Below are 20,608 nucleotides of genomic sequence, written 5' to 3'. Positions count from 1 at the left end.
TCCTCACACCATTTACATGATCTGCTAAGGAGCTTTTAAATATCAGTATATCTGTTGGTGTAATAAGACAAGACGCCAGATTATTTGTTAAAACTAGATACTTAAATCAATCAACGAATAGGTTTTGGCGTAGGTGAGAGATTACATTGCAGAATACGGATGTAAAATCCGTTACCTGCAGCATACCGACAAAAATACTAATATAATTTTTTATCCTGGAGTTGGCTGTTGACTTATAACATAACTCACAGTACATAGTCCAGAATTGAAACCACCTCATTAAAACGGCATAAGTTATAATTGGCGCAATCATGGAGATAGGGGGAATTCTCCTCACATTCTACTGAGTGGCTACACGTTGCTAGTATGCGAGGTCAACAACTTGAGCCCATTGTATGGCTATATCGCGCAGAGGTGATTGTCTCTCAGTGTCGCTTTTGTCCGCCACAAAATACGCCGTAAATAATAATTTTGTCGGTCAGACAGTTCGCTCGAATCTGGCGGGTCAACGATATAGTCCAGTCAGCCTGTGTTTTTATATGTAACTAAATAGTATAAAGCTAATTTTTTCCCCATCGACTACTATCATCTAGACAAGTGTTTAGCAAAAAGTCCCCGCCCCTACCCCTCTTGCCTCCCCCCCTGTGACCCCCCAAACATGAAAAGTGTAAGGGTTTCGTAAATCGCGTCTATCTCAATTACTAAACAACATATCGGATTGCAATTTTTTTTATTCTCTTTGCTGTAACGTTTTCTACAAAAAAAGTTCAGTTAACTTTCGTCGTAACTTTTACCGTTTGTTTGTAATTCGTATGATAAGGTAAAAATTTGTATATTTTTTGGCACATAATTTTACATTTTGTCACAGAACTTTTCAGGCCGACATTTTATGAAAAAATATTTCCTACAAAAGTTGTAGCCCCTATTATTACCTTTAAAATGATATAAAATAGTACTTACTTTGTTGGAGATCCAGCGAGATTATCATGGCGGGTTCGGTCGAGGTGGGGCCGGCCGGCGTGGCGTTGCAATGCAGAAATATTGTTGTATAGTGATAGTGTTTTTTATCTTCAAGGTACACTATTGCATTTTCCATAAATAAAACTAATCGAGTCTCGGTGAAACCTAAATTCCCCACTTTTTAAATTTGTTTAAAATAATAATAAGTCCTTGTATACAGCGAAAATAGGTATTTTAAATAGTTTTTGGTTTGAAAATGCATGTAATATTTTTTAAAGATGTTATTTTAGAACAAAATAATTGCGGTATCTTAATTTGATCATATCCTAAACTTCCATGAGAGGTTCTTCAATTTCCTCGACTTCAACCAAAGTTACATTGCTGCATGATCCACCACAGCTCCCGCACATTTCTGTGCAATCAAGTGATGCTTTAAAGCAGCTACAATTATTTTTGCAAGCCTTTTTGCAGTTGCAGGAAACTAAGTTTATAACTTCTTCAGGTGCCGGTGGTTTTTCAGGTGCATGGGAAATACGGTATCATTTGCTTGACTGTATTAATGTGCAAATTCCAATCGCCGATTCTCTCTGCCAGAATAAAGTCTAGAGACAAATTCTTGTAGCCACAGTTTTGAAGTTCTACTAGTTTTAACCAAATCTTCATACACTTCTTCTAGTCTTGTCATTATTTCATTTGTTTTACACTCTCTCATGGCGTTTTCAACAGTTGTTTGTTTGTTAATTGTTTGGATATGAATATCATTAAAATCGTTTGTAATCATTTCTTTAAGAGATGAACATTCCTCGAATAGCAGTAACATCAAAGCTGCCTGGGTCATCATGTGAGCTCTATAAGACCTTGCGTAAGCATGTCCTGACATAAGGTGAGGAATCGTTGATTTTCCATAAAACAGAGGTCCACATTTCTTCGATTCCACTACCTTCCATAAACTTTCCTAAGCAACCAAGGAAACTCATTAGAAGATGGAATCCGCCTAGTCTGACGATTACTCCAGATATTTCACTTTCTGTAGAAGAACTTGCAACAATGTCTACTGCTTTCAGGAAAAGTGGTTGGTCAAAAGTGACAATACACGGCTGGCCAGCTAACTTGCTCTCTTTAGAAGCGTAACTAAGGGCAGAATAAATAGCAGTCGGATTTCCTGGATCTATGTTTATAAAAGGCAAAGCCAGTACATAAGATGGTTCAAAGTTTTGTCTACCATCGTAACAGTTTCGCATGTATGCAGACCATCCAGGTAGTGAAACTGGCACAAAAGCAAAACTACATAACCAAAGCATGTTACGAGCTGAGACTAAGCATTGAGTGGGCATATTTTCAGAAATGTTTTCTATTGTTAAGGACTTTAAGCCACTTTTCGCCTTTTTAGTATACATTAAAACTGGGACATTGAATTTACCTTCAAAGTCGCATGTCTTAACACGTGGAACTCGGACATCACTCGACACAACTGTTTTTGGAGTTACGCACTGTATGCCTCCGAGAGCGTGAAATGTGTCTTTACCGTCAAGAGTTCTTAAGTTGATATCAATATTGTCAAATACAAATTGGAAAAAAATCCTTTCCTCAATTTGGGGCCCGCCTGCTTTTAACAGCGATTGTAAGTACATTTCTGTCTCATAGTATGACGTTGAACATCCCAGAGATGAACAAATGTCTATTAAATGTTTAGAGCCATACCGTCTAGATAAGTATAATCCAAAAGCAGACTGGACAGGTGATTGAAAAGACCTAGGCCTACACAGTTTTAATATCATGTGATTTATGGTAGTCCTCTTTCGTTTTACGTCCATACTTTCGTCTGAAGTTTGCCCTCTTCTCTTCGTTAGATCGTTTAAAAACAAATCTAGAAGTTGTGGAACAACATCTTTCCCGCCTGACCTTATATCTTCAACACTGGGGTAAGTCGAGTCATCATACACTTGATTTTGAATTTCTTGTCTTATCAAAGCTGCTGCTGTAGAAACGATTCTCCTAATCTCATCATCTTTATTGCTTTTCTTTTGAGAGTACCAAGTTTCAGACAAAACCTTGCCCGCCCCATCTCTTAAACAAACGATGGAGGATTTATGTTTTATGTTTGTAATAAGAAGTCTTTCACCAAAGTGCCTAAGTAATAGAGTTTTGAAGTAGTTAATTTCATAAACCTGGTCTCTGCCTGACACACTTTTCATCAATTGCAAAAGGTCAGAAATACTATGCTGACAATCATCGTTTTCCTCAATGAAATCACAAACTTTTATGAATGATTCTTTTAATAAATCGTCAACTGGTCTACCACGACCTGCGTACGTACTGGATGATTGAGTGGGTTGTTTCGAAAACCTAGCATAACAGTCGGAATGATAACGCCCCTCAGCAGCTACGAGGTCTACAACTCCTTCTAGCCTGGACCTAACCAAATCACCCCAATCATCATTCCTATTTTCAATATATTTAGATATAATTTGTTTTATAGTTAAAGTATGAACTAAATGGACCGGTTTCCTATATTCTGTTGGAGTCTTTATATTTACCACCGCATCCATACCACAAAATAAGCAATTCACTTTTAAATTAAACTTCTGAGAATTAGACCTACGTTTTATAGGCGCACTGTTTGATTCAAAATCTTCAACGTTTTTGGAGCTCGCTATGTAAGCTTTTATTGAACTACTACGGGTATACACTTTACGGCATTCTTTGTGTATACTGATTGTCGGAAGAGTTTCGAATTTACACTGTAGGCCGTCCTTCCTTTGAAGGCTAGATTCGATTAAAGTTTTAATCCCCTTAGAAGTAACTGTAACATTTTGACTTACAGATAAAGGTTCATTGCAAATAACACATGACTCGCCCTCCATTTTGGTTCACAAAAACAAACACAAACCGTAAAACACAAACCATAAAACACAATCACTGCGAAACACGGACTCTCGCGACGCGACCCTTTCTGTCTGGCGGGTTTCCGTAACTGACCTATTTATGGCCTTGACATCAGTCACTCTGCATGCAACAACCCGAAACCCCCTCCTCAAGGCCAGTACACTCTGATGTCACATCCCGACTTTCACGGTTGATATTTGGCGTTTCCTAGCCATAAAGTACACATTAAAATATATCATTTTAAAGGTAATAACAGGGGCTACAACTTTTGTAGGAAATATTTTTTCATAAAATGTCGGCCTGAAAAGTTCTGTGACAAAATATAAAATTATGTGCCAAAAAATATACAAATTTTTACCTTATCATACGAATTACAAACAAACGGTAAAAGTTACGACGAAAGTTAACTGAACTTTTTTTGTAGAAAATGTTACAGCAAAAAGAATAAAAAAAATTGCAATCCGATATGTTGTTTAATAATTGAGATAGACGCGATTTACGAAACCCTTACACTATTCATGTTTGGGGGGGCACAGGGGGGGAAGCAAGGGGGGTAGGGGCGGGGACTTTTTTCTAAACACTTGTCTAAATGGTAGTAGTCGATGGGGAAAAAATTAGCTTTATACTATTTAGTTGGTCTAAATGGTGTTCTACGACACAGGCTGACTGGACTAATATTACTATTGCTCGAATCAAGGCTGTATTTTATTATTTCTTCTCGTTGCATTATGGCGACCAAGATTCGTGAAGCAGAAATATGATTAAAATGGAGAACACTAATAGAGTTGTCAGGCCCATTTAAGAGGAACGGCTGCGCGGCCCTTTTCACGCAAAACTTAAATTTGGATTTAAGGACAAAATACTTAACCAAACTGAATAATATATTATAATATGCAAACATCTAGAACGGATATGTGTTACTATATTTATGCGTCTTTTAAATTATAAAATATAGGCCATTGAATTTTTGATTAATCTTTGAATTGAATTTTTCGTGATTTTAGATAACTTTGAAATTTTTTTGCGAGTAATCGTAATTATAAAAAAAATCTTACTCAACCTACTACCCAAGTATAATGATATATAAAAAGAAAAAGCTTATCTCTAGTAAGCGTTCAAAAAGAGGAAGATGGTTTGAAAGGGAGATATGAGGTAAATATGAGTACTAGAGGGATCGCGCTAATATTAACCTGTTAATCGGGCGGGACGTATAAATACGTCAAACGTAAACAGTATAGGGTACGAATAGGACGTATAAATACGTCCTTGAAATATATGTTGCGCCCTGGAACGAGCGGGACGTATATTTCCGAACATATCACACGGAAATTGAGTTTTTAATTATTACATATTTTATTTTTTTAAACTCAATGTTTCTCTTTTATCTGTGTGCTTTTATTTATTGTTCTGTAATTATAACCCTTTTTTATATTTTTTGTAATCTTTATAATTGTTTGTAAATATTCTATTTTTTTAGTTCGATGTTTTCACTTTTTTTGATGCATAAATAAAAAATAAATAAAAATAAAATTAACGTCCACCGGGCGTGACGTATTGATACGTCCTAGTGAAGGAGTTCGCGCCCGTTATATGCTGCGTAATTCAAAACTGAACTCCCCGGTTAACAGGTTAATTTATAAGATTATAATTAATATGCGTAAGCGAAAATATTTAATAAAGCTTGACTTATTTAAAATAGAGCAAAAAGTAAGAAAATTTTTTCGTACCTTGTAACGTGTTAAATAACAGAACCAGAAGTTAAAGTGATTTATTTTTAGAGTATTATGTATTCAGGCGAGGGGTATTTTTTTAATTGATTTATTATTATGTGACTAACGCGCAAGAGTCCCAACTGAAAAGGGGGGTTAGAGGAGCGTGGGTAAGTAAGGGTTTTTATTTTTAATTATAAGAATAACACACAAGAATCCCAACTGCTCCCCCCCCCCCGATACGAACATATTGTGACACCTCATATCAGTATTTGAGTACCTCAAAAAATCATTCTGATATCGGGTCCTACCCAACACTAGTTCCGTTTCGCTGTGGGAGAGGTGCGTGGTGCGGGAAAGGGACGGCGAACCACGGGTTCGGTTTGATAAGACGCCGCGAGTATGCTGCCCTGCAGTGGCAGTTTTATATAAACCAGACTCCGGACCAGATTCTTGCAATATCTTAGTAAGCAAACTGACATTTTATTCTGTTATTCGCTCGGAATTCGTATATTATGATGAACCATCGACGGTCGGCAGTTCACTAAAGCTGCGTACACATTTACCAGCCGATCCTCGAATTACAGGAAAGGAACGAAGCAACCGCAAGCGGGGTTTCGCCCATTTGCTGTAGTTTCGTTCCTTTCCCATAATTCGAGGCTCGGGTCGCAAATGTATTAGCGCCAATAATAATAATAATAATTCTCTAACTTCCTCTTTCTACCAGCACTGATACTATCTTCAATACTATCAACGTTGTGGACATAAAACAGCTCTTTGCAAGATCCATCTTGATTAATTTACACCAAAACAGCAAAACAATATACAGACCAACTCAAACGATACACAATACCCGAGCCAAAAACAAAGAACTTCTCCAAACTTCTTTTGCTAAAACCACCTTTGGGCAAAGACATTTCAAATACATAGCTTGCAAACTATACAATATACTACCAGCCACTATTAGACGAACAGAGTCAATGACCAAATTAAAACATGAAATAAAGAAATGGATAACAAGTCTTGGGCGTCCCACTATCACAAACATATGTAAACCAAATTACACGTAAACAGTAACAACAATTCACAAACAAAATAAAATAATTTTATAATAGCCCCTTTGTAAGTAATCTTTAAGTACCTGAATACGTCTGTCTCGACACAGGTGTACGCTAGTGAGACAGATGTCGAAAAATTTATGTAATAAAACTTTATATTGATGAATAAATAAAAAATTAAATAGACTCCACTTGACAGCAGCGACTTTGGGCCCTTAGTTTCGTTCGTAATTTATATTATATCTATGTGAGCAGAGCGTACTTAGATATTTAAGTTCTCACGACTCGTTCGTTGTTGGCCTGCGAATTTAGATAAAAATCTCTTCCATTGTATAATTGTACCATTTCTTTCAGACAAATAATATTGTTATGACGTATTTTGTTACCATTACAATAGTTTTATTATATCTGTAGAACTCATTGAATATATTCTAGTAGGGTCACTTATTAACAATTAAGATACTTATGTATTCTGAATGTAGACTTGAGCAGTATCATTTAAATATTTGGTATTGAATTGCTTTAGAATTCGACTGAATCAATTTGAAATTGCATTTTGAATTCAATGACTAAAGTTGAATCAGATTTCAAGGGTTTGTAGCGACACAACAATCGAGATAATTTATTATTAACTAGCTTTACCCCGCCACCAGTTGCTGTAGCTCAGTCTGTCTGAAAGAGAAACAATAGCGCGTGTTGCTTTAACGTCCAACAGATGATGCTGTTTAAAAAAATCATGTTTTTACCTGTCACATGTGACATCTATATAATAATATAAGCATATAAAAACACGCGAGTATTGGAATGCAAGGTTTTGTCAAAATTTCAAAGCAATCGGTGAAGAATTTTCGGAGATTTGAGATTTTGAACAAACGAACATTTACCTGTTAATTTATATAGATTTAATGTAGTAAAAAATGAATGAATGCAGGTATAAAATATAGACCCCTCCAGTCGGACTCTCAATTGCCAAGGGCTTGTGCCGCAGAGAGGGATAATTTCACACGTCCGTCACTCCTGGACGCACTGACTCCTTCTTTTTCCTTCCCAGGATCCCCAAAGATGACACGGGTCCTGAGGAAAATTATTTAAGGGCCTCCCGTGTGGAGTTAATGCAAAAAAAATCAAAAAGACCTTTTCATATTACTCACAGTCAGAGATGTGCTTTATTTCAAATAAATCCATTTCAAATGGAAATGCAAAATGCAAAATGGGTATTTTCCATTTTGCATTTTAAATGCTTTTCTGAAAACCATTTTGCATTTTAAATGCTTTTCTCAATGCATTTTCCATTTTAAATGCTTTTTTGCAACATTCTTCCTGTTATCTCCATTCATCTTTTCATCATAGGCCCAGTATATCAGTCGGTCCTCAACCTCGCTATGAGAGATAATTTACGTCTGTCAAGTTGCTACCTGGTAGGGGCCCTGGCAATTAAGTGATGCTATTAAAAAAATACAGATTCAAATAGTGAACACGGGGCCATGACGCTGTAATATTAAATTTTAGATAGCAGTTTCTATTTTTTTTAACATTAGTCCCGCGCAAATTTTTTGTGTTTTTAATGGTTTCATAATCTGTGATCGTGGTGTTTTTGAATTTAAAATCATGTAAGTACTGTAATTAATATTATTATTTCTCATATCGAACTATCTACCTATGAACGCTTCCTAAAGAAAACCAATATATTATGCTAGAATTGTAGAATGCTATGTTAGTATATTCAGTAGTTTAAGAATATACAAGTGAAGATGGATTTAGATGGATAACTTGTATGGCATTGCTTATTTTATTTCATTATATAAATATGTACGAACTGCATTTTAACCAAATATATTTTTTCTTTGAGAGATATCAATACATTACCACGAATAAGAAGTATTTGCTTCAAAGATGTTACCAGCATTGGCTGCATTGGGAATGGAAATGTTTATTTATTCAACTTGTTCAAAGGTTTTAAAAGGAAGCATGGTCGCTACTACAAGTACAATTCGCGCTACAGTGTCGCATCCATTTTTTTAAATGAAGTACACACCTAAAGAACAGAAGGACAGAGTCCGTTCAGTGTTTTTACTACAAATAAGGAAATTAAAAGAAAGTACCAAAATGTTATGTAAATCCACAAAGTGGAACTAATGGTACAAGATGAATCTTATTTTTTTCGAAGATAATGAAGATTCATCTGATTCTTCCGCAGCAACAGCAGGAACTCCAGATTTAGAAGCCTCGCAATACCTTCAAGACAAAAGAACCGATTTTGAAATGTTTCATGACTACCCTACTGTTAAGCACTTGTTCATCAAATGCAATACTTGTCTTCCGAGTTCAGCACTAGTTGAATGTCTCTTTTCAAATGGAGGTATAATCATGAGACCTCATAGAAGAAAGATGAGTGATGATGTTTTTGAGAAGCTCGTACTTCTAAAATCTAATAATGGCTAAGGCTACATAATACCTACATAATATAGAATATATATTGGTTTTCTCAAAGTTGTATTATATTATCTGTGGGTTTTCTAGTGCGCCTGCTTGGAGTTTTCTGTGACAATCTATGGTCAAATAATGGGTGCGCACTAGAAAACAACATTTTATATTGTCTGATTGTCTCACTGTCCTGTATTTCTTTATTGTTCACTGGTGGATGTCCCCTCACTAGAGAGTTACTACACAAATGATGATGGCCTTAGGAAAAAATCATTAAAAATGACAATATTTAGTTTATAATAGATTCTATTATATTCCACTCAAATTCAATTGTTTTTTACACAGTACATATCAGTATGTATGATTTGTTATTCCACAAGTTGTTCTACATTGATTTCCATTATTAAATGACAAAGTTGTTTACAATTTCAATAATTATTTTAAACCTGAGAAACCATTTTGCATTTTCAATGCATTTTGAAAATAGGTATTTTGCATTTTGCATTTGAAATGCTTTTCTAAAAACCATTTTGCATTTTCAAATGGAAAAGTTTTGACCCATTTCCATTTTGCATTTCAAATGGTTTTGGGTACCCATTTTGCACATCTCTGCTCACAGTGAATCATAGCTTCAAAGATATGATAAATACGCTTATTAAATTATTCGATTGGACAGTAACCAAAAGTAGATCGCCAAAGCATAAAATAAGATAAAATGATAAAACCAGCATTTTCCATTCAATAACATTCATAACTTACCCGAATAACAATTTCCATAAGCAAGATGATTTAGGTACGCAAAAAGAAAAACAAGCTGAATACAAATGATTCATTAATTTACACAGATTTATTACGTTAACGAGACGAACATAAATATTCATGCAAAATGCATTGCACAACACTGAATTAAAATATATTGCATATAACGAGTCATGATGGGATCGCATAGAAACAAAGGATAATTCTCAGCTCACTTTATCTAGATCTTAACATACGTGTTCTCTCAGCGCAAGTAAAAAAGTCAAATTCCCATAAAACAACTGCTTTTTAATTTCGTGCAATAGGTGTAACTATTTTTACATGGTGCCGAGTTTAAATATGGAATTAAAACGTTGCACTGAGTCGTGTTTTCAGCTCTGTAAAAAGGATGAATTGTCCATTAAACCAGATTTTAAACGTGCTGAAGAGTAATTTTCCTTTTTGCATGGTGTTTTTTTTACTGTAATTGAGATTTATTAAGTGCAGGCTAGATCTCTGAATAACTAACAGTGGATCTGCATAAATAAACGAATGCTTGAATACTGATGTGTCAGCGGGCATACACTACCTACACTCTGCGAACAGTCTGTCTGTTCAATACATAAATAAAAACTCAGCCTGCTTATGTTTGCTCTCGCAAAACTCGAAAAATAGTCGACCAATATCGCTGAACATTTCAAAGTGTATTCTTATTAGTGCCAGGAGTGTTTAGAGAGTGGTTTAGTGATAGAAGAAGTCGGGGACGCCCGAGGAATACTTAACGGTTGGCGATCTTTGTTAAGGTCATCCCATACGTAGTAATACAAAATCATGTGTTTTTGGTATGAAAATTCGGTCGCCTAGAAATGTTTCAGATGCTTTAATTAAATACTGCGAGTAGAATACATCTTGGCCTTTGAAATAATCGAGTATTTTTTAGATAAGTCTTTTTATAAGCCCAGAAAAAAATGATGTATAAGGCCTATGAAAACTGCTTTAAAGTTCAAATTCTCCAACTTACGAACCCATTTTCGGTTATGATTTTATATTATAGTGAGGAAAATTAAGTTATTCATAAAATGATCGAAAAAAAATTAAATATTTATGCCTGAACATCCACAAAATAAAATAAAAGCCACTTTTTGGCCATGTTTTTTTCTTGCATAAATCAAAACAGGCGGATGGTGTTAAGCGGGAATTTAAACCTTATCGCCATCTACGTAAGGGTTGTTATTGATAGCCGCTTAATTTAAAATATTACAAGACGTAGTGCATCGCCTTAATTCAAAAATAAAAGTGGTTTACAAAGTGTGTTTTTTTTCATTTAATTAAGAAATCTATTTGTTGAAACCAATAATTTATTTATTTATTTTCTATCCAAAATATGTAATGCAATATATATGTTTATTACTATAGCTCGCACTCAGTTCAATAATACATAAGATTATCCATTGAACCATAAAAACATAAGACAAGACGCAATATAGCTTTTTCTACATTTTCAGTTTTTCAATAAGAATAAGATGGTAGTTAAAACTAAGACAAAGTCGCGTAGTAACTACTTGAAACTATCTATGACATAAACAAACAAACAATAGTTAATAACTAATTTAACCAAAGAGATTGGAATGTCCAGTAACGCGCTATCAGAACATTAACTAACCGGTTAAAACCAGAATTGTTATTATACATTTCAGAACAATAATAGCACGGAGCATTACGCAAAGGGTGTTTGTATCTCGTGTCTCAACTGACACAAACGTGATGTCTCCCGAGACCTCCCTGACACATCCTGAGACCCGGGGATTCTCCGATGAATTCACACAATAATGAACTGCTAAGTTACCGGTCCCGAACTGACACTTTGTATGGAATTCATCATTAACCTTTCTTTGAATAGAATAATTGTTCACAGGCGTATTTTTAATGCGCAAGATTTTAAGCAGAAGAGATTTCTGTTTTTTCTACCGGTATTTCAACGGAATGTGCTGGAAGACGCGCACAACGCGGATATTTTGACCATTTTACCGACTGTTGTCAGTGGAATGATTTATATTCCCTTGAAGACCGAGGTTCACTCTTGTCGTTTCCTTAATACTATTTACCCAGCATCCACAAACAAGCACAAGCCCCTAGAGAAACCTCGAGAAGGCCGCCTGAGGTGTTAATAATAAAACTATTAACTTTTCGACACGAGAAATGTAATGTAATAAATCACAAAAAGAATGCATTGTAATTAGTAGTTTACATAAGAAGTGCATTTAAAACGTCCTATAAACCATCTGTCAACTAACTGAATTTAGAGATGACCTCCAAAAGCGTTTATCAGCAGTTAGCAGATAACGAGTAAATAGTATTGTAAATACTAACGAATGGTGTATGCTGATAAGCATAGAGAAAGTACGCGTCCGTTCTGCTGTTGTAGAAAGTCATCACTCGACAGCTTTAGAAATAATGCTTCGGAAATATACCAGACGGCCCCGTGGTCAGGGGTAAGGCTCTCGACTAGCAAGCTGGAGGTCGCGGGATCTAATCCCTATTAGTAAATTCTATTTGATTAATTTGTGCCCTGGTGTAAGAACACCATTCAGAATTGAAACGTTGCTTTCAATCGCTTTAGCCGTGATAGGTGACCAGATCTGAATAGCCCGGTACTCCCCACATTCCTGTGGCCCATCTCTTTCCCCCCCAATACCTTCAGCCTCACAACATACCCCAATTTGAGATGCTTTAATCTCACTGGCTCCAGACGATTGAGAGCAGTTGCAGCAGCAAAAAAATGCATACAAATCAACGTGCCTAAATATTTCAATAAAATTGTAAAATTATTCACCCTTCTTTGAATTTCTTTCCAAATTTAATACATAAATAATGTATCCAATTGCTCCTAGATTCATTATTGGATTTGAAGCCAAAATACCCAACCAAATTGAATTATCTTTTAATAAAATTTTGTCCCTCATAACTAACTTACTAATGTTGTAAAGAGTGGGTATAGGCAGTGCGTTCGTAAAATCAAATACTGATGTGTATAAATTACCGAAAAACGGTGATAATGATGCAATTTATTTGCATTAATAAGAAATTTTAATGCTCTAAGAATGGCACACACGGATTATCATTAATAATTATTGCGTTATTTGCATCTCAATTACTACCATTTTAGAGAAATGGGTCACAAATTAGAGATTTGGTCGTTATAGTTGAGCAATGCGAGATTCCAAAACCGTTCGTGATTCAAGCTAAGTGTAAGGTGCATACAAAACGATGACGTGATTATTATTGTAAAATGCATCTGTTGGGAAATCTAATTTCGTGGACATTCTTCTGTTGGCTCAACTTGAGCAATTACCAATCTTGAGGATAAAAGCTTCAAGGTCACGTTGCATTGGTGTGTTTTGTACATTATAACGGGCGTCATATTGAACAATTTTTACTGTCCGGCTTTGCACGAGATTTAAATTTAAAAAATATGGTACAAAAAAAATAGTCTAGTTTATTTGACAGTCAAATAGACATTTCAACGGGTCAGACATGATGGCACTGGACCAGCTATTTATTTGTATTTTACACCCATACGTGCTTGGTGCATACATGTGATATACAAAATAATTTAGTGGAACAGTAATCCAGAAGAAAAATCTAAATTATATTACATAGAAATATTATTAAGGTATGTTTTTATAGCCTTCTTGTAACTATATTCCGTGCAGTTGAATACAATGACATCTACTATGCGAAATTATTGCATGCAATTTAGGAACAAGCGAGAATCAAAAGATATTGTTCTTGCAATCAAAAAAATTTTTCGATCGATTAGTTCTAGTTAGTTTATGAAAGATAATCACACTGATTACACCAGGACTGTCTATAGTTAGACAAAATTCATGCCAGAGCTCACCGTTTAAGAGTTTTGCTGCTTCAGACACAGATATTTTTGGTTTCATAGTTACAGCGTTCAACTAACTCCTAACAGATTGGAAGGTGACCTAAAAAATTCGAAATGGTATTTTATTTTAAGAACTCGCACGCATTTGGTTTGGTCTCAAAGAGACCAAGATCAAATAGAGAAGCAAATATAAACCAATTGCTTGAAATTCTAATTTTAAAAATCATGTATAGGTATAGGTAGAGCTATCCTTTGATCTAAAATTACATAAGCTTAAACTATGTATTAAGTACGGTACCTGCCCACAATGAACTTAATAATATAACAATATAATATGCCAAACAGATAACATTCGCACCTAATAATAACCTGTGGCAATTTTATCTGTTGTGGCGGTTTTATCTGAAGAGAGAGAGACACGTGGCCAGTCATCGCTGTGTTTATTTCGTAACTGAATGCGATGAGATAACAAACATTGAGTTACAATCATCAAACAAAGTACGCCTTTGATAATATTTAACGCTGGAAAGAGAACAAAACGTATATTAAAACACTTGTTGATTCTTATGAAAGGAATAATCAGTTTATTTTTTTGTTATTTAACTTGAAAACAGTCCCATTGTTTTTTTTTTTTTTTAATCATTCACGTTATTGGTTAGAAGGCGGGGACGCTCGAAAAAGACATGACACGATCAAGTAGTGAATAGTCAGAATAATAAGAGGGTATGTATGAGACAGAGTATGAATGTAAATAAAGCAATGAGAGCGAATTCTTTGGTAGTTCATCCTCTCTGCGGGGAAACAGCGTGATGGTGTTAGTTATTGTATATCAAAACAATGTTGTTTAGATCATAATAATAAATTGCATCAGTACTTAATTGATAAATATAAACTAATAGCGCGATAAATAAATGCATTACACAGTAATCGCAGCCTAACTAAATATAACAACGATTCGTTGAGTTATCATCAACAGTCAAATCTAAGGTTCATACAAATGGTGTTACCAGTATAAGTATGTCACGTACGAGCTTTCAAATATAAATTTATTCTAGGGCAATTAATCAGTAATCGTAAGATTTTTTTTAATTGCAAGACCACATTGTTACTCTAATCTGGGTCACAGTTGAAAAGGGTTATGACCCCTGCTTTAAAAGAAGCTTTGTAGTCATACAAGTGTTGAAATTTAATTGTATTAATTAAATTCATTTGATACAACCGAAATTTGATCTGATCTCTTTAATTTCTAGGTAGTAGTACCTGTGTGACAGATGTTACCAAGTTACAAGCCCATTGCTTATTAAATCCTTAAAATATTCACGTTTCATGAATACTAATAGAATTGATTAGGTCTGGCTTGTCGGTACAGTCCTATGGTGCCCCTCCAGGGGCAAGGTCACCACAGTTAATAGGTGTGCCTACTACCTACTTGGTGACCTTACAATCCAGGTGATAAATTATATATCGGATAACTTGGGAAAATAACATTATGTAAAGAGGAGGAAATGTTTTTTTTTCTTTACTTATATGTGAACAGAAAATTATAGATGTAATTTACAACCTGTATTGCTAACAGTACGTAGCAAAACTAAGAATAAACATTTTCATGTAGAGTACAGCATGTATAGTGTACATTAATTAATGATAATTCTGAAAATTGTGTACTTAAAACGTGTCTTACACAAAACAACATTACTATGTAGATTAAAGATGTAGATTCATTATATTATACAAGGCTAAAAATAAACCCCCTAACCTATGCATAAAGCTATGTTTATTTCGGTTAAACCTTTCATTCGTTTGTTCAAAATCTTAAATCTTCAAAAGTTCGTTGCCGACTTCTTTGAAATTTTGACAACGTTGCTTTCGAATACGCGTGGGTTTTAATATAGCTATATTCTATAGATGTCACATGGTAGACTTTTTTAAACAGCGCCATCTGTTGAACGTAAAAGCAACACGCGCTATTGTTTCTCTATCTGCACAGACAGACTACTCCACAGCAACGCGTGGCGGGGTGCAGCTAGTTTCAAATGAATCTACAAACAAAACTTTAAGCAACCTCTGGATAATAAATCCGAATTCCGGGGGAAATTAAACGGGACAATTCGGCGAAAATCCTTCCATTCGCATTGCTGCGAACAAAAAGACAAAAATGAATGCACGCAGTTGTAGGTACGCGATACGAATTGACTTCGTAGCGTTTCGTATCCCGAACGATACTGACCTAGTGTACTAAATGCCGCCCGCACATTTCAACCGAAAGACCTACATTCATTTGCCGGAAAACTTTACTGAACTTTTACCGAGTTACTAGTTCCTACCAATTCGGAAATGTATCCCAAAAAGTATGGACAATCCGAGAACGTTCTGGGCTAAAAGATGTTGTACAATACTATTTATGAAATCGTACTATAGTCACGTAGTCGAATCGAGTATTTGTATTGGAATAAGGGTTTGTTTTGAGCTCGGAATATCTGTTGAATTCAGTATTGAATAAAAAAGCAAACCGTAATTTAAAAATATAGATTTGTATTTGGAAGGTTGATGAAAGGCAAGAAACCATAGACATTTAAATTAATAGACATGCCCTTACATGAAATCTGGGTATCATTTCGACGAGCTGGAGGCAAACCACGTGACCATATTTTTGGTACCAGGAGAGTTTGGGAATCCTTTGAATGAACTACGACATAAGTCGTACGTTGGTTGACCACAACCAAAGTTCGTTAAAGGCAAAGGTTGGCAGCGTTGTCCATTGTGGGACTTTTCTGCGCAGGATCTGAATGTTCGTCCTTAAAGACGCTTGGCATAGCGACGCTAAAATTGAGTGAAGTAGGTTAATTATAACATATTTGCAAAAATGTCTAAATAGTAAAAAACTAAATAGTGTAACAACATATAAAATTTTTCAAACAAGCTCAAACTTTTGTTTATCCGTTGTGGGATGTGTAGTTAAGTTTTTTACGCAGCCAGCAATGTGCACGCCATTGTAAAAAAAATACTAGTTATTCGTAAGCAGATTTTATTTTCTAGAACCGAATGGTGGTATTACAATGCGAGTTTCCTGTATACTGTCTGATTCATTTATTGACAAATTACCGAATATATGATGGTCATGCCGCCTCCCGCACTCCCCGCAAGTGGTTTGTTCTCCTTTCCCTGATCAGCGTCTATTAATTTGAATGTCTATGCAAGAAAAGAAACAAAAAATAAAAGGTCATTGAAATGGCTAAGTTTATATTCATTATTTAATTCAACACGAATTTCACGACAAAAAACGACGAGTGTCATAATGTAAACAATAAGTTGGCATATAAAAATATAAGTGATCATACTGATCATTTTCAGGATTTTTATACTGATGATATAAGCAGTGTTATGTCCTTAAAAAAATTAATTCGTAATTCTTTTGTAATGGTTATCTTCTACAGCAAGAGCAAGATACATTTTAGGTTCGCGGGGAAAAGTAACATTTTTAAACTGACGTTGGGAACGTCGCGCGGCGCGAAAAGTTTAGTAATCTGCAAATCTGTTACATTACCTGAATAAACTTCGAACTTATCTTTTTCTTAGTTTTGTCATAAATTACACCGAGAAAACTAATTATTACTCAGTGTTTTACGCAAACCTTCTAGATTTTAGAGTGGGTATGTATCTATATCGATACTAAAAGCAAAAGTCTGTTTGTCTTGGTTCCATGATAAATCGACACATCGACAATTCAACACACTTTAAAAAGTGATATTAAGTCATTAGAAACGAAGAAAAAAATTAAATTTAAACCTAACCTAACCTAACCTACTTAACTCAGTTAATAAAGTTTTTGTTTCATCACTTTCCATGACTTTATATAACTTTTTAAAGATGTGATGAATTATCATTTTGATGATTTATCCGGTCACCGTTTGTCTTAAGCCCCGCATTCTCAATTTCGACCAATTTGTTTCAAATTGACCATTAAAAAAATTGTACAATCTCAATTTGATTCTCTGTGCTAAGCGAAACCGGTTTCTCACAGCAAATTAAATAAATAATATTTCGTGGATATAAACAAGTAACTGTTTTATTTTTATTAATATGTCAAACCACAAAGTGACTGCCTTACACCAAAAAATAAATATTAATTAAAATTTTGTAAGAAGAAAAAGCATAGAAAGTTGGAGAAAATGACTTACCTTGAAATTAATTGTAATCCATTATATGGAACTTTTCACAAGTTTAAAAATAACTAATATCACTTTGTTTTAGTCGTACTAGAAATTCACAAAATATCACTTGCGATACTTTTAGTATCCTATTTAAAGGTTTTCACTGGTATATGTGCATTTGCTTAGACAGCAATATCTATAAATAATTATTATTATTCTTAGAAATAAGTTAAAAATAATTACGTAATTATTCCTAGCACCATCCCTTGCGATACACTGCACGTCCAACACTAATTAACTTCAGAGTTATTCCAGTTCAGAACCTGCAATTAAAGAAAAAACACAAAATTAATACATTGATACGTAAGAACTCATCATTATTTTTTTGGTAAACAAATGTTTAAGACAAGATTTTTTATGCATAGCACAAATAAAACTAACATGAATGTATCAAACAAACAAGCAGTAATTGTTGAATGAAACACTAGTATAATATTGAATTATTTCGCGGATAAGAAAGCCGCCATAGCTCAATGGTCAGAGCTGTCGACCGGAAATCGAAAGGACACGGGTTCAAGTCCCGTTGGCGTCATGTATCTTTTATCAGGAGATTTCGCAATGTGGATGAGTGTTTCAGGCTAATAATTATTGCTTACAAAATAATTGTTACGTAAGAACTCATTAAAACTAAACACATTCAATACGAATTTTATTATATTTATATTTTAACATATTTATAGCTATTGAAAAAATCGTTATCGGAGCTTCTTCGTTATTTCCGAAATCCGGAGTTACGCAAGGTCCTGAACTAGGTCTCGAATTATTTTTCTACTCAAATCTACTGCATGCAATATGATGTTAATAATATTATAATAATAATATGGCATTTAAATAGCGCAGTTTAGTGCCATTTCACTTCAACCCTTGTGGGACCAATTTTTTTATTATTAGAATGTGTAATAGCATAATATAACAAATACTTATGATAATAATTGAATTAAAGTGCGGGGAGTTCCACAAGGTCTTGAACTAGGACTCGTAAAATTTTTATTCCACTATTTCTAATATTGTGTTGATCCCTGTGGAAACTGATAATTGATTCATGATGTACGAGTATTTAAGAGAACATACTAAAAATAAAAAAAATAAAAAAAATAACTTTAGTATATTTTCCTTTCATATAGTGGTTTTGAAACTTCCCTTTATTTCCAACACTTCTGAATCGAAAAAAGAGATCGAGGGCAGGAATTTAAACTTCTTTAGACGCATTCTTGATTATAAAACTGAGTCAATAATGTAGTGTTATTATTGCAGGATTCTGTATATTTTAAAGAAGACGCGTTAACGTAATACAAACAAAGTTAGAAGTTGAATGTTTATAATCCACGCGGGAGACAGCAGCCAGTATAAATAGAACGCTACATGGCTATTTTAATTCAGTGTCTGGCACACAAACATTCGGTATTGAATACACGCGGTGTAATCAAATCACTAATGTGAGTATATCGCTCGCTTGTCGGAACTATTAATTATTTAACTACAAAACTTGCTACTCTATGGCCATGGTGATCAGGTCAAATATGTAACCCGTCGAGATATTTCTTACTGATTTTTTCATTCGAGATTCAATTATTATTTGTGGGACAACTTCATGAAATCAATTTATAACCAACAAAACATAACGCGCAGCGCGGCGTTTAGAGAGAATTGACAGCCATTCTCTGTTTTGACTCACACCTCTTCTTCGGTATATGATTCACTTGATCGTGCAACGCAATACTCGGGCGTCCCCGACTTCTTCTAACATTTACTAACGCGTCTTACATTCCACTCACCGCTCTTTCGTTCATCCGATGTTTATTCACTCCTCGGGCGTCACTAACTTCTTCATTCATTCTCTTTATATCTCTTTCTCGTTTATTACATAAGCCACATCTTACTACACAAGGTATCTGATTCATATTTGATGTGGAGTATTGAGTCCCTTCTTTATTATTAATCACGTTTACATTCAGCCTTGCATTCCTTTCGGATATACACTGCACTACAAGTTCATGGTTTTAACATGCATACTCCTCAGTGATTTAATTTCTACAGCGTTCAGTCTACTCACATCCTCCCTCTGCCAGTTGCATTCCTAAAATCCACAAATCAGGGTTGGTGGTATCAGCACAGAATTCGTAATCTACATAAAGTTTCCATGAATCTTCAAATAACCATATGGCGTATTTTATGATCTATATTTAGGCAATGATTTCCTAAGCAGAAATTATCGTCATAGATACATTTAGTAATAAGGAAACCTAGCAAATTTGCAATAAAACATTAAAAGAAGCAATCAATCTCTAACTAATCGCTGCACTCTAAAATATCTGACATTGGATTTTAGAAATTATGCAATTCGATGCTTTGAACCAGCCAAGAGAAGGAGCGTTTCTCAGTATTACAAAATCTATCGGGGTTATTTCAATATAACGACATTTGAATGGATTGGCCTTGATTCGGTTAAGTAACAAAAAATCGCATCAGTTGCATTTACGAGTAAAATCACAAGTAATGAGGTCATTCGTCTTTCAACTTTGACACAAGAGGAAATCTCTATTGAATTATGATATGAAAAAAATTGGTGGGCGGTTGAGTATATACCTACATCTGTGTGTGGTGACTAATTATTTTATAATGAAGTGTGATTGCATTAATGTAAACATTTAGACGAGACACGAAGCGTAAAAATGGATCCACTTAGATGGAGGTCGGACATCCAACGCTCTATTCCACCACTTTAGTTGACCT

General features: G+C 34.7%; 1 protein-coding gene across 1 annotated transcript in view; it reads right to left on the bottom strand.

Moving 5' to 3' along the window:
* The window catches only part of LOC149423175 (uncharacterized), a 183,128-nt gene that overhangs the window by 109,295 nt on the left and 53,225 nt on the right, over positions 1-20,608 (bottom strand). The window contains exon 2 of the mRNA XM_089632534.1: positions 17,843-18,138. The gene's annotated coding sequence lies outside the window, so the exon portion shown is untranslated. The remainder of the gene's footprint in view (positions 1-17,842; positions 18,139-20,608) is intronic.

This window comes from Hesperophylax consimilis, chromosome 6 (genome assembly GCF_061612785.1).
Source record: "Hesperophylax consimilis isolate HC1 chromosome 6, BYU_Hcon_1.0, whole genome shotgun sequence".
NCBI lineage: Eukaryota > Metazoa > Arthropoda > Insecta > Trichoptera > Limnephilidae > Hesperophylax > Hesperophylax consimilis.
Note: the sequence above shows the minus strand (reverse complement) of the source record. Positions and strands in the feature narration are given on the sequence as shown.